Source organism: Cibotium barometz, chromosome 44 (assembly GCF_041138505.1).
Source record: "Cibotium barometz isolate CiBa-2024 chromosome 44, ASM4113850v1, whole genome shotgun sequence".
In the NCBI taxonomy this organism is placed as follows: Eukaryota; Viridiplantae; Streptophyta; class Polypodiopsida; order Cyatheales; family Cibotiaceae; genus Cibotium; species Cibotium barometz.
In genome coordinates, this window is record NC_141089.1 from 5,794,178 (window position 1) to 5,808,380 (window position 14,203).

General features: G+C 45.5%; 1 protein-coding gene across 1 annotated transcript in view; it reads right to left on the reverse strand.

Moving 5' to 3' along the window:
- Positions 1-2,230: 2,230 nt before the first annotated feature.
- The window catches only part of LOC147612894 (uncharacterized), a 224,838-nt gene continuing 212,865 nt past the window's right edge, over positions 2,231-14,203 (reverse strand). The window contains exon 26 of the mRNA XM_086782164.1: positions 2,231-3,944. The gene's annotated coding sequence lies outside the window, so the exon portion shown is untranslated. The remainder of the gene's footprint in view (positions 3,945-14,203) is intronic.

A 14,203-nucleotide genomic window follows, 5' to 3' on the forward strand; every position in this document is an offset into this window, starting at 1 on the left:
GTTGAAACTACAGATAGTATGGTTTGGAGGTGTGATCGCAATAGTATTGCTACTCCCCTAGATCCTCTAACTCCTCCACATGTCTGTCTCTCCCCTCTATAATAGGACACCCATACATACCATGCTACATCTAGTAGTCCCCTCTCCGGGCTCTGGTGTATCTCTATGTAGAAGATGACATCCCTATCTGTAAATGACTATGAGAAGCTTCTTGGATCAAACCATAAGGTGATGTTGCAATTCCATACCGCTTGTCCAAGATTCCTTTGGTCCCATAGACCCTACACCCCTGTTTGGGGCGTAGGTCTCGAATAATCACTCTGCCATCTTGGGGGGCTGCCCATTTACCTTCATCCCGAGCTTTCTTCACCTCTATCATGCCTTTCTTATGAGTTACCTACATTGGTGCAAGGTCATCTTCAAGATAAATGTTGTGTTCCTTCTTGAGCTGCCTGCTTTTTTACATGAAATCTCTCTTTTTTTTGTGCATCCCCAACTTCACGATACTCCAAGCATCTATGTACTTATCCCCAACATTCCACATAGTTTTCCCATGTCTTCTTGAGGTGAGGCTCCCACTTGGAGACTTGTGACCCTCACATTGAGGGCCTTGCGTTGTGTTCTTTGGTCTTCTTCAAGAGTGTCCACCGTGATCTTGCTTGCGCCCATTGGTATATGTTTCTTTACCACCTCCACCCAACTTGAAGTAGCTGCGAGTCTTTCTTTTAATGCCTCCTTCACGATTGCCTACTTCCTTGATGCCTTGTACTTCCTCCACCTCTTTTTCAATTGCCTTCTTTGCTCAGCCAACTTGGCTGCTTGGAGCTTGTATTTGCCTCCTTCAGCTGTGCAATCTCTAGGTCTTTCTTCTCCTTGGTTGCCATGAGGACCAAGAGTTCCTCTTTATAACCCTCTGCATTTCCAACTCCATGGCTTTCATCTCACCGTCCCTACAATTGTGAGCTCTTCCCTATACCCCTGTAGTTCTAATTCCATAGCCTTCACTTTGCTATCTCACTCTTGTAACTCCTCCGTGATGGTGTGAAGCTCCTTTGTTGGTTCATTTCACATGTCGTATAGCTTCTTGTTTAGCTTTTGTACCTCATTTATCAACAACATTGTTTTCCAAGTGGGATAGCGTGGTCTCCACTAATTTGGACACGAGGGGAGGTGACCAATGTGATGGGTGATATATATATATATATATATATATATATATATATATATATATATATATATATGAGAGAGAGAAATGAAATGAAATGAAATGATATATTAACGTCTTCAAAAGGCCAAAATGACCTATGAGACCAAAAAGGTTACAACAATTGGTGGATCTGATACAATGCCTGTGTAAGGAAAGCTAAAAACAACTAAACAACTAACTGAAACTGAAACAACTATGAGGAAAAGTACGGTACCAGGAACTCCTAATGGATAACATCTAGGAGGAAAACTCCAGCAACAAAGGTAAGCATCATACACATCACTATCCAAAGATGTCTCTCAGAGTCGAGAACCTTGAATAAAGAAGGTCAAGAAAACCAAGAACCAATATCCAAAAAAAATTAGAAATTCAAGAAAATGAATTAATTTCTACAAAAGGCCAAAATGACCTTGGAATTCAACATCATGGATACAAAAATGAAAGAAAATGACAAAGCTAAAATGCTAAAGCTAAGATGTTAAGGCTAATCCATGTACAAAGAGCATAAGATTGGCAAATCATCCTAGGATATCTTGTATGGAGTGCCGCAACATGGCAGTGCGAGAGAGAAAGAGTGTACATTTAACTCAAACTTTGTGAATCTTTGTGGCCTTAATTATGGAACCTCTATAGAGTGCCGCAATAATTTTGATTATACTTTCTTGCGGAGGTTATCTTTGAAAAAGATGTATGATATCGCCACTAGTTTTTGCTTAAATCTACTTTAATAAAAAAGTAATTATAAAAAATGATGTGTGTGTGTGTGGAGTAAGAACAACACATAGTAAAATCTAGCTATATTGCTATATAGATTTGCCATATCATCCACTAATCAAACCAAAGAAACATTGAACAAGTTACAAATGACCCTTCTCAAAAGGTTGTCTTGCTATTATACCATTATGTAGTGTTTATATTAAAAACAATAACTACAATTACACAAACAATAAGTGCTAATCAAAACATCTCTACACTAAATCCAAAAAAGTTAAAAAACAAAATTATAAAAAAAGTCCACCTTCCTTTGGATCCCCTTATGATTGAGTTTTTATTGTAGATACTTTAAATGCTAATCAAAACATATCTACACCAAATCCCAAAAGATTCACATAACAAAAAAAACAGGTCACCAAAAAGTTGTTCCCAGTCCCTCCGAGTCTGTCAATAAACTTTGAAATCTCATCCATGTATATGCCAAACAAAGTCAGGCGACAAAGGGTATCTTTGCTTGCTTCAACCCAATGTTTCTCATGATCATACTAGACATACGTCCAAGTGCCATCACTCCCCAGATGATCTGCTCTAGAAATGGCAACTCCTGAATCGATAAGAGAGTCGAGTGCAGGGGACTGTGTCAAAGACTTTGCGAGAATCCACAAAGCAACAGAAAATCTTGCTCTTTCTCGCCTTGGCCTCCTCTATCATGGCTCTCAGTGTGAAAATGTGATCCAGAGTGGAATAAAATCTCCAAAAACCAACCTGTCCTCTTGACGAAAGAACTACTCCATAATGGGCGATCATGGTAGTGTGGTAGTTGTTTGGGTCTAGGGCGCCTCCGACTTTGTGAATCGAGATGATTGTGTTGGCTGTCCAAGATGGGGGGAAACCTTCACAAAGGGCACGGTTAAAGATCTTAGCGCAGAAAGGGACCGGTGTATCACATACATGTATGACGTGCTCTGCTGCAAGATCCTAGATTTCCTAGTTTGGAGCTTATGTATGGCCTTTGCTACATTTTCAGGTGAAGAGTCTAGATGAGATGGGGCGGGCAGGCTATGGGGTGGCAATAAAAACGGGGTTTGGGTTGTGGTAAATCTTTTGTGTGTGCTGCTACCATATCATGGGGTTTTCAATGGGTGTAGGCGGCCTTTGTTCCCTCAAAACATCCCATCCCAGCTTGCTATTGGAGGTGTGAGATAAGGGAGCTCATAGGTCTAAGTTTAAGAGGTGATAGGTAAAGGTTAGTCATAAACCATTATCTGCATCATGATCAAAATGGACTTTGGTATAGTGACTTATGGTTTTAGGGTAGGGCTTCTTTGGGAAGGAGCCGACTATGGAAAAGGTTAAGAAAACATGACTGGCTCCCAAGGATTTAGGTGGGATCTAAAAGGTGAGGATATCTGGTATCAAACCTAGTGTGCCCATTGAATAATTACCGGTACTCCATCCGCCTTTGTTTGAAAAGCAAGCCAATCCCCTGAAGGATGGCCATCTAGTGACACCGTTGTAAATGATGAGGCCATCTACTACCCCCAGCTCCAAAAAGAATCTCCCATAAGCTTTGATGGCCCCAACATACATAGAACACCTTTGATACCCCATCTTCTGTGTGTTGTTCCAGTCCCATATGATGATGTGGTCCCGTTCATACTCAAAGAAATTGACCTGTGCATTCCCCGTGTCTTGGCATTAAAGTCCCCCCCTCCAACATGTAGTACCTTCCTCTCACTAGGATCTTTGTATACAATGCTAAGTATGGTGATTGGCCATCTGTAGGAGCAAACCTCGAAGTGTCTGGAGGACAATAACACACTGCTATGTAGACTACCCTGGTGTGACAACTAGCCCAAAAGGCATTTTATCGGTATTTTTTTGTCCATTTGCTGCTGGCCAACAGCCTTCCTCTGGACCGACCAGCAACCCCTCATCATATAAAAGAAGCACTTCATTATTCACCAACTTCATCACACATTAATCAATGTCAATCAATACTCCAACCAGCCGGTGGTATAGCCTGCACAACACACAAAGCAGCAGCCTGTCAATAATCATCATTCAGCACATAACATATCAACCCAACACATCATCATGAACATCAACGATCGCATCACGAGTGCTTCACTACTTGCGTTTTCAGCAGCGCAATACAAGAGCTCGACGATCATCAACTAACATCAACCGCCGAATACCAGCAGTCGGCTGTGCCTTTTGCACATCATATGACAGTTACAGTATCACATCCAGTCGGCTCTACCACGGCAGCCCAGCTAATCTACACGCATATCTTCATCATCCGTTCTACTCCTGCAGCATTTCTGCTCCATCAGCATTTAGTAGCAACCTGCATCTACTACAGTCCTGCGGTTGCAGCCTTCTACCTCTACTTCACTCGAAGTTCCACCGCTGTCCCCGACACCAGCGTTCGTCGTCGATTTTGCCTTTGCTTCTTCATTGGTCTACTACTCAGAGTCGCCTCACATCAGACGGCCTCTTGTATTGGAATACATTGATTGTTATACATACACTCATTCATCCATTTCATGCTATGTTGATTTGCTCTGATCTCTCGCACATTTGGTCCTTTCGACCTTTTGCCCACACCCTAGCATTCTCCCTATGGAGTCTCAACCACATGTATCTAGCCTCCTAATCCCTTCGAACTACAGATAGTATGGTCTGGAGGTGTGATCGAAGTAGTACTGCTTCTCCCCCAAATCCTCTAACTCCCCCAGATGTCTCTTTCTCCCCTTTGTAGGACTCCCACACATACTGTGCTACATCTGGTAGTCCCCTCTCCGAGCTCTGTGTATCTCTGTGTAGAAGATGGCATCCTTGTCTATAAATGACTCAAAGAAGCTTCTTGGATAAGACCATAAGGTGCCGTTGCAATTCCATACCGCCATGTCCAAGATTCCTTTGGTCCCATAGAGCTCGCACCCCTATTTGGGGCATAGGTCTCGGATAATCACTCTTGCACCTTTGTAGGCTGCCCATTTACCTTCATCTCGGGCTTTCTTCACCTCTATCATGCCTATCTTCTTATGAGTTGCCTACATTGGTGTAAGGTCATCTTCAAGATACACCTGCCCTTCTTGAGCTCCCTCCTTTTCTACATGAAATCTCTTTTTTTTTTGGTGCATCCCCAAACTTCATGATAAGAGACTTTTCTTTGGGCTCCTCACCCACCCTCCAAGCATGTATGTATGTTGGAACCTCCCTTATCCCCAACAATCCACGTAGTTTTCTCATATCTTCTTGCAGTGATGCTCCCACTTGAAGACCTATGACCCTCACATTGAGGGCCTTGTGTTGCCTTTGGTCTTCTTCCAGAGTGTCCACCGTGATCTTGCTTGTGTCCGTTGGTTTATGTTTCTTTACCACCTCCACCCAACTTAGAGGCGAGCCTTTCTTTTAGTGCCTCCCCTTGATGGCTTGTACTTCTGCCACCCGTTTTGCAATTGCCTTCTTTGCTTCAACCAACTTGGCTTGGAGTGTTAGATACTCGTAACGCCGCTACGGGCGCTACCACAGGAGGGGACGGCCTCTGGCTCACCACGCAACCATAGAGGAAGAATGAGGATTGCCCCTTATCCCCCACGCTATATAGTGTGTGACCTGCCGTCCACACTAGCCTGGCCGCCCATGACTCCGCACGGGCGTCCTCTCCCACTGAACCCCGGACATGGCCATCCGGTTTGCCGTCGGTCACAGGCGTTACAGCCTATGTGACATTACCCCCCCCTTAAGAAGAGTTTTCGTCCTCGAAAACAAATTGGGGAAACCTTTTGGAAATTGCACTATGGCGTTCCCAGGTAGCTACCTCCTCATCCCTATCTGTCCATTTAACAAGTACCTCCTGGTACACTTTATGTCGGGTTTGTCTGTCACGATACTCTAGAATCTTTTCAGGTTCATGTGGTATGTTTGGTGGCTTTATCAAGTCCACCAAAATCTCTGGAGAAACTGCGTTCTCTAACCCGTGAACTGATTTCTTCAGTTTACTGACATGGAAGACAGGATGGACTTGAGAACTCTCCGGTAACTCAAGTTTATATCTGCGGGCAGGCCATATAGCTTGTAGAGATGTTCAATAAAGAGTTTTGCCAACTCTGGCGTTTTAACAGTCGTGGCGATAAACTTTGTCATTTTAGTTAACCTGTCCACTACCACCCACACCGAGTCATTCCCTCGACTCGTCTTGGGTAAACCGGTAATGAAATCCATGGAAATGCTTTCCCATTTCCTTTGAGGAATCTCCAGCGGATGGAGTGGTCCTCCAACCTTAAGACGTTCATGTTTATTGACCTGGCACTTACTGCATTTCAGCACATAAGTCTGGACGTCCTTAAACAAACTAGGCCAATAAAACTGTCTTTTTACTAGTGCATAGGTCTTCTGAATCCCAGGATGACCCACACTTGGACTATCATGACTTTCTTTAAGAATTTGGGCCCGAAAGTTACCAATAGTTGGTACACATATTCTACCCTTGTAGAGTAAGTACCCGTCGTCAATGGAGTAATTAGCATATTTCTCCCCTCGACGAAGTTTATCACTCCCCTTTGAAGCCGTGGCAGTCAAAGGTGATGAAGGGCCTACGTCAGAGCTCTCCTGCTCCAAACTATACCCCGAAGACACGGCTAGTCTCTCCGGACTAACTCTCGCTTCCCTTTCCATTGCACCTTCAGCCAGTCTCTCCGGACTAGCAATACGTGCCAACGAGGGAGGTGGTCGCGTCTGTAAAGAAGTGCGTACGCGTACAGCGCTCCAGACCTCTGTAAAAGATGGATCATGCTGACATAAACCACGTAGTGACTCCAAGAAATCATTCTTGAAGACTATGAAACTAAGTTCATTAATCTATGGCATGCGACTAAGTGCATCTGCCACCACGTTATACTTACCTTTCTGGTAACGTATTTGAAGGTCAAACTCCTGTAGAATCTCCGCCCACCGAGCTTTTCTACCCTTCAGTTCATTTTGACTTGAAAGCCATTTCAGACTTTCATGGTCCGTCCGGACCTCAAAAGTAGCACCATATAAATAGTGTCTCCACTTTTTTAGTGCATGAACTATCGCTAGTAACTCTCGCTCATAAGCTGAGTAGTTACGCTGCGCACGATCTAACTTTTTACTCTCAAATGCAATTGGGCGTCCCCTTTGCATAAGTACGGCCCCAATGGCCTCATTACTAGCGTCTGTTTCCAAAACAAACGGCTCATTCGGATCGACAATAGTCAAAATAGGTGCAGCTGCTACGGCCACCTTGAGCTTATCAAAGCTTTTCTGTTGGGCTTCCCCCCAACTAATGTTTTTAGTTTTTGATCGTAAACTGGTCAGTCAACGGGACTGCGATCTTCGCGTAGTCCTTCACATGTTGTCGGTAGAACCCCGACATGCCAAGAAAAATCTACAGTTCTTCGAGATTCTTCGGCGCTGGCCATTTAAGAATAGCGTCTACTTTTTCTGGCTCCATCCGCGTACCATCGGCGAATATAATGTGGCCAAGGTAGTGAATTTCTGTTTCAAAAAATTCACATTTGCTCTTCTTTGCAAATAGTTTGTGCTCTCGCAACAACTCGAACACGAGACGCAAATGCTCTATGTGTTCTTTCTGTGTCTTACTGTACACAAGAATATCATCTAGGAAAACTACTACGAATTTTCCAAGATATGGACGTAAGATACTGTCCATCAGCGTCATAAACGTCGCTGGAGCATTGGTTAGCCCAAATGGCATAACCAAAAACTCAAAATGCCCGAAACGGGTCCTAAATGCTGTCTTCGCAACATCTTCTTGTTTAATTCTAACCTGATGATATCCTGATCTCAGGTCTATTTTTGTAAAGTATCTCGATCCATAGAGTTGATCAAACAACTCATCCATGCGTGGCATTGGATACTTGTTCTTAATCGTTATCTGATTAAGAGCCCTATAGTCTATGCACATCCGCATAGATCCGTCTTTCTTCTTTACCAGAAGAATAGGCGATGCCCACGGACTTGAACTAGGCCGAATAAAGCCTTTGTTCGAATATTCCGTTAATTGTTTTTCCACCTCCTGTGCCTCGGAGTGGCTTAATCTATAAGCAGGTTTGCTTATAGATTTTGATCCTGGCATAACTTCGATGCCATGGTCTACTTCTCTAGATGGTGGTAAACCATCTCGTAAATCATCAGGAAAAACATCCTGAAATTCCTCTAATAAATTCATTAAAGTATCTACGTACTTTTTCTTTAATGTCTCTTTCACCTTGGATTTTTTCTTATTTGAATCACATGCATGCCAAACAGGGTTTTCAAACAGTGGGTTTCGTCCAAGGCTATTTTGTTTTTCTTGTTTGTCTACGCAAACATCATTTACAGTTTCATCTACAGAAACAGAATTTAAAAGAGGGTAACAAGCATATACCTCTGCTATATGGTCTCTGCGGACCGCTGTACACATCTCCATGGAGGAAATAAGTGGTGTGGCGGAGACAGTACGGTCGCCTTGCAGGGTAATGACTCTATCTCCATGCTCAAAATATAGCGTATTATGTAAGTAATTCCGAGCTAGACTAGGGCCCAAGCCATACAGCCACTCCCTGCCTAGATATACGTCTGCTCTGGCTAATTGCATGACCTGAAAGTCAAGCGGAGCCTCGTAGTCTTGCATAGATAATGTGACCCCCAATACTACGGTATTCCATACCGTTTTGTCATATCCGTTGGCTAGGCCAAGAATATACTCATGATCACTCCGGGTCTCAGTCAACCCCAACTTCTTGACTAACGAGTAGTTCAAGAAGTTGTGGCTAGCTTCATCATCAATAAAAACTGTGACTCTACGGCCACCTACGGTGCCATACATGCGCACCATGTCATGCGGACCTACAGTAGGCTGCCACATCGCTGGTGTCACTGAACAAGCGTGATGCTCATCACAATCACACTGTCACCTCTCTGAACTCTGCGGAACTGAGAGGGAGTCTCTGCACTGTATGCAACTGCCTAGAAGATTTACCATCTTTTTTGGGCTCGTTGCCACTCGTGCTGGCTTTAAGCTTTGGACACTCAGCCTTCGTGTGCCCTACAAAGCAGCGATTTTCCTTTCGCGCTTTAATATACTGCTCTTTCTTTTGGATTTCGCTGTCTCTTTTCTTTTTGGATGGTCGCGGTTTTTTAGATCAATGACCACCCTCTCCTTCTTGGTCCGTCCTATCCCCTTGTTTATCACTGCGGAACCCTTTTCTTTTAAGGCCTAACCTCCTCTTTTCACTACCCTCAGCCTTGCTAGAACCACCACGCGCACTACGACGCCTGATGTCATCAAATATCTGCGCATACTTAATTGCCTCTGCTAAGTCTTTAGGCTGTAAGGGCTCTACGTACTCAAGGTAATCATCTTTGAGGCCTCTTTTAAAGCCTCGCAATGTCTGGAATGCATCGATTCCCTTTAGCTTGAGTACTATCTCCCTATAGTCTGAGATGTACTGAGTTAGGGATTTGTTCTCCATCGAGCACTTGTCCCATAACTCCCAGCTTCTCTCTGCCTCATTTTTAACAGGCAAAAATTCTTTTCGAAACATCGTTTCAAACTCCGTCCAAGTGGCAGGACGAGTTGTCAAACTCATCCACCACTTGTACGCTTTGCCGGTTAATGAGAGGCTAGCCTCTACGGGCTGTATACGGCTAGGCTGCTGTCGCAGTGCGTGCAAATCTGACCACTTCGCTAGAAACATATTGACCGAGTCCTTGTTTCTTTCCTTCGTGGTCACAGGCGTTACAGCCTACGTGACATGGAGCTTGGCATTTGCCTCCTTCAGTTGTGTAATCTCTAGGCCTTCCTTCTTCTTGGTCGCCATGGGGGCCAAGAGTTCCTCTTTGTAACCCTGCATTTCTAGCTCCATTGCTTTCATCTCACCGTCCCTACAGTTGTGAGATCTTCCCTATACCCCTGTAATTCTCGCTCTTGCAACTCCTCCTTGATGGTGTGAAGCTTCTTTGATGGTTCATTTCACATGTCATCTAGCTTTTGTATTGCTCTTTTATCAACAAAATTGTTCTCCAAGTGGGACAGCTCGGTCTCCACTGATTTGGACATGGCAGCAGGTGATCAGTGGCGGGTAAGATATCTATTTATATATATATATATAGAAAGAGAGAGGGGTCTTTGCAGAGTCAGAACCTCAAATCAAGAAGGTCAAGAAAACTGAGAACCAAGATTCAAAAAATCAAGACAGTCAAGAAAATGAGAGAGAGAGAGAGACAGAGAGAGACAGAGAGAGAGAGAAAGAAAGAAAGAGAGAAAGAAAGAAAGAAAGAAAGAAAGATATATTAACGTCTGCAAAAGGCCAAAATTGGCCTATGAGACAAACAAGTAGTACAATGATGTTCCTCCAGTCATCAAGAGGAAAATGTGGGGTGAGAATAAAATGTACAAGTATGACAACACGACCATAGGGGACTCAATAGTGGTGTACAAACGAGAGGGTGTGGATGGAATACTAGGGCTACTAATGCATCTCTATATGCTGAAGGGGTGATACAAGTATGATATGTTATCTACTCCTAACTCCATCCAGTCTCATAGTCTGGGTACAATATGTCATACATCCGTTCTAAGGATGCCATAAATGTTTGGAACATGCGTCTTGGATCAGAGCGAAAATGTGCCAGCTGCTCTTGGACCTCCTGTTGGTGTCGAGACCGAATGGCCGCGATCTCTCTGTGGTGTAGCCGTGGTGTCTGGTAGCCAGCTAGTCTGGGTCGTCGCCTAGCTCGAATCTCCTCCGCTTGCTGAGATGTCACTCCCAATGTGTGTGGCTGGGCTACTGGTGCCAATCTCTGGAAGAAGTCAGTCAACTGAGACTGTTTTCCTCCGCTATGATGTGCGGGTGTCTAAAGTAAGATCTCACTGTGTCTCTGTAGTGCTAGTAGTAGTCTGCCTAGTTGTCTCTCGTCCGATCTCTCCCAGATCTGTCTAAGTGATGTGGTCCCTCTAAAAACCTCAGGATAGCATGCCTTGATCTTCTGCAAAGCACCACATTGGCAAACAAAATGCTCCTCTGTCTCTACCCTCGTCTGGCATAATCTGCAAATGCGCTCTGCTCGAGGGATGCATGCTGCTCTCCCAGTCTCGATCTCTAGTTGGTGTGATGAGACCCTTAGTCGCCCAATGGCTACTCTGGCTCCATGTGATAAGAGGACCTCCAAGTATCGTGTGGTCGCTGGATGAAGCCGTCTGTGGAGGTGCTCAAGAAGTGGTCTTTGTAGTAGAGCATCTTCGTCGGGAGTGGCTGACTGGGAGATAGCCAAGTCTCGTGTATGTGGCCTTGCCAAATGTCATGTCTCATGACTCTGTTCCTCTCTGTCTGACGTCTGTGTGGTGCAGCTAGGTCATACTGTAAGGGTGGTAATCTGTCAATATCAATCCTGTGTGATGATATCCACTGTACCACCTGGGAGTACCATGACCAGGTATGTCCGTCCTCAGCAAGCTGTCTGGATGCCTCAAAAGCAGCCCGAGATACCCGATTTAGTGGGAGCTCCCGCATCCTGTGTATAAAAGATATAGTCTGGAACATGGCCTCTACTAACATAGGTGGTACAGCAAACTCCGCTCGAAGGATATCATGTGGTACTGAAGGTTTGCTGCGGATCATCCGTGAGAGCATCAAAATCTGAGGACGCTCTATCTGTGTCCATGAGGATGTAGTCAAACCTAGTGCCCATACTGCTGCTGCATACATCAATGCTGGAGTAACTAGTGTATCAAATAGTCACCCCTTAGTACGGGGCTCTTGGAAGTGTGCCTGGTGACACTGGCGTTCCAAAATTGCTAGTGCTGCGTACCCTTGTGTCACTCTCTCTCTGGCTGCCTGTGCCATAGAGAATCTCCCTGATGAGCTGGTAAATGTGACCCCAAGGTATACATATGAGCCCAACACCTCTACCTATCCCCGGGCTAATGTAAGGATAGTCTGGCATCGAACTGCTGCTGATGTATGAAAGACCATAACCTTGGTTTTCCCAAGGTTCACTGTGAGTCCTCGCTCCGCACAGAAAGGCCTGTAGATGCCTTTGTAGCCCTGTCTGAGTATCCGACACAAGAATGATATCATTAGCATATAATAGAATGTGTACAGTCGTACCTAAGATGTCAATCCCAAAGCCTCTTCTGTGTATGATGTAGTATGCTACCTCGTCGATGTATAAGCCAAAGAGTGTCCGGGAGAGAGGACAGCCCTGCTTCACACCAATGATGCTGGCAATCATATCTGATAGCCCCCCTGGGCATCTAACTCGTCCAAACACTTGCTCATATAATCTGTAATTCCCCCACATCATGTCGCGGGGTATGCCCAGTGTCTGTAAGCGGTGGAAGAGGCGCTCTCTCAGGACTGTGTCGAAGGCTTTGCGGAAGTCCACAAAACAGCAATAGTCTCTATCTCCGTGCCCGAGTTTGGTCAATCAGGCATCTCAGGGTGAAAATGTGATCAATAGTAGAGAAGGCTCGTCAAAAACCTGCTTGACCAGGGGCACGAAGCCCCTCCCTCTCAGCGTGTGTGCTCAATTCTACCTCCAAGATAGCCCCATAGAGTTTGGCCAAGGTATGACCAATCATGATAGTCCTGTAATTACCAGGGTCCAACATGTCCCCAGCTTTGTGGATCGGTACAATAGTGTGCATCCTCCACTCAGCCGGGAAACCTTCTACCAAAGCCTTGTTAAAGAGGTAAGCAATAAAAGGAGAGAGTGTGTCAGCTGCATAAATGAAATGCTCACCTTGTAAGCCGGTGTGATCCTCAGCTCTCCCATGTTGGAATCTATGTATAGCTCGAGATGCCATATCGGTAGTAAAGAAAACCGATGAGGTCGGTGGAGTCTCGGTGGGGCGAGGGATGAGTGGCTGGTACGGAACATCATAAAGCCCTTCGGCATAACTCTGCCAGCGTTGAGGATCAGTAATCGGGGTGGGGGGGCGTGGCTCTTTGAGTCGTCGCCAAGCAATGGCTGCATCTTTGCTCATGAGCATGTGGTAGATGTCCTAGTATTGAGCCTCCTCATATGTGCGTTGCTTACGGCGTGTAAGAGACCGCATCTGTCTACTGGCCTGCTGCTGTGTTATTTCCCCTTTCGCTATTTGGGCTCGGAGATGTTGATGAAGCTCTTTGCACTCATTATCATACCATCTATTCTGGGGCATGTCCCCGGATCTAGGTGGCTTCCCTGTCTGGAGATGGTGTGGAAAGCTGTTGCTAGCTGCTGTGTGCAGTATGTGTGAAAGCTGGGCCGTCAGTACATCGATGGGTGCTGTAGGGTCCATAACAAAGAGGCCATCATGTACTTTTGAATCATAAACATCTGCAAGCTCCCGGGTAAAGTGGAAGATGGCACGAGATGCTTGAGTGGTTAGGGGTGGCAGATCAAGAGAGCTCCTAAGATAAAAAGCCAAATAAGTATGGTCCGCACCAATGGGGCATGTAGGGATAGTGAAAGAGTCTATCAGGTCTGGTCTGCGCTCTCCCGCGAGCCCAATATGTAGTCCACAGTGCTGCTGCCTCCTGATGATGGGAAACATGTGAGTCTTCCCGATTCTGGCCATTGTGACATCCCGTTATAAATAACGAGATGGTGTCTAGCTCCCAGGTCTAGAAGGTGTTGCCCAAAACCTGTAATGTCTGGCCCACTGTCCTCTGACATCCTTGTGGTCCCTGCATCTACATCGTCTAGTGCCTGTAGGATGAGGGGATCTGTGAAGTCGAATGATTCACACTGTCGATTCTATGTGCGTGCATTGAAGTCCCCCATCAGGAGAACCTCCCCCATGGTCGAATAGTGTAGGATATCTGCGGATAGAGTGGCGTAGGGAGACTCACTAGGAAGGGCCCCTCTCTCCTCTCCTCCTCCAATCTGGTCCTCCATGTGACCTGTGTTGAATCTCGACCCCTTCGATGGGAAGTAGCATATTGCCAAGTAGACTGTTCTCACCTCTGAGAGCTGTAGGCTAATCCACATGTAGCGTGCCTCTGGGTCTCTCGACACCACCCTGATACGCTGGTGTAGTGCTCGTCTGAATAGTATAGCGATCCCACCTGAGCCTCTGGAAGTGCCCTGTCGCATCCCTTGTCTATACACTGATTCCCACTGGTACCCTGCTACCCGTGGTAAGCCTCTCTCTGGGCTTTCATGTCTCTGTTCTCGATAACCTCCTCTAGTCTGCCTGGATGTGTCCATAGAGCCCCATTGCAGTTCCAAACTGCTGCATACATCTCCTTGTGCTTCTTG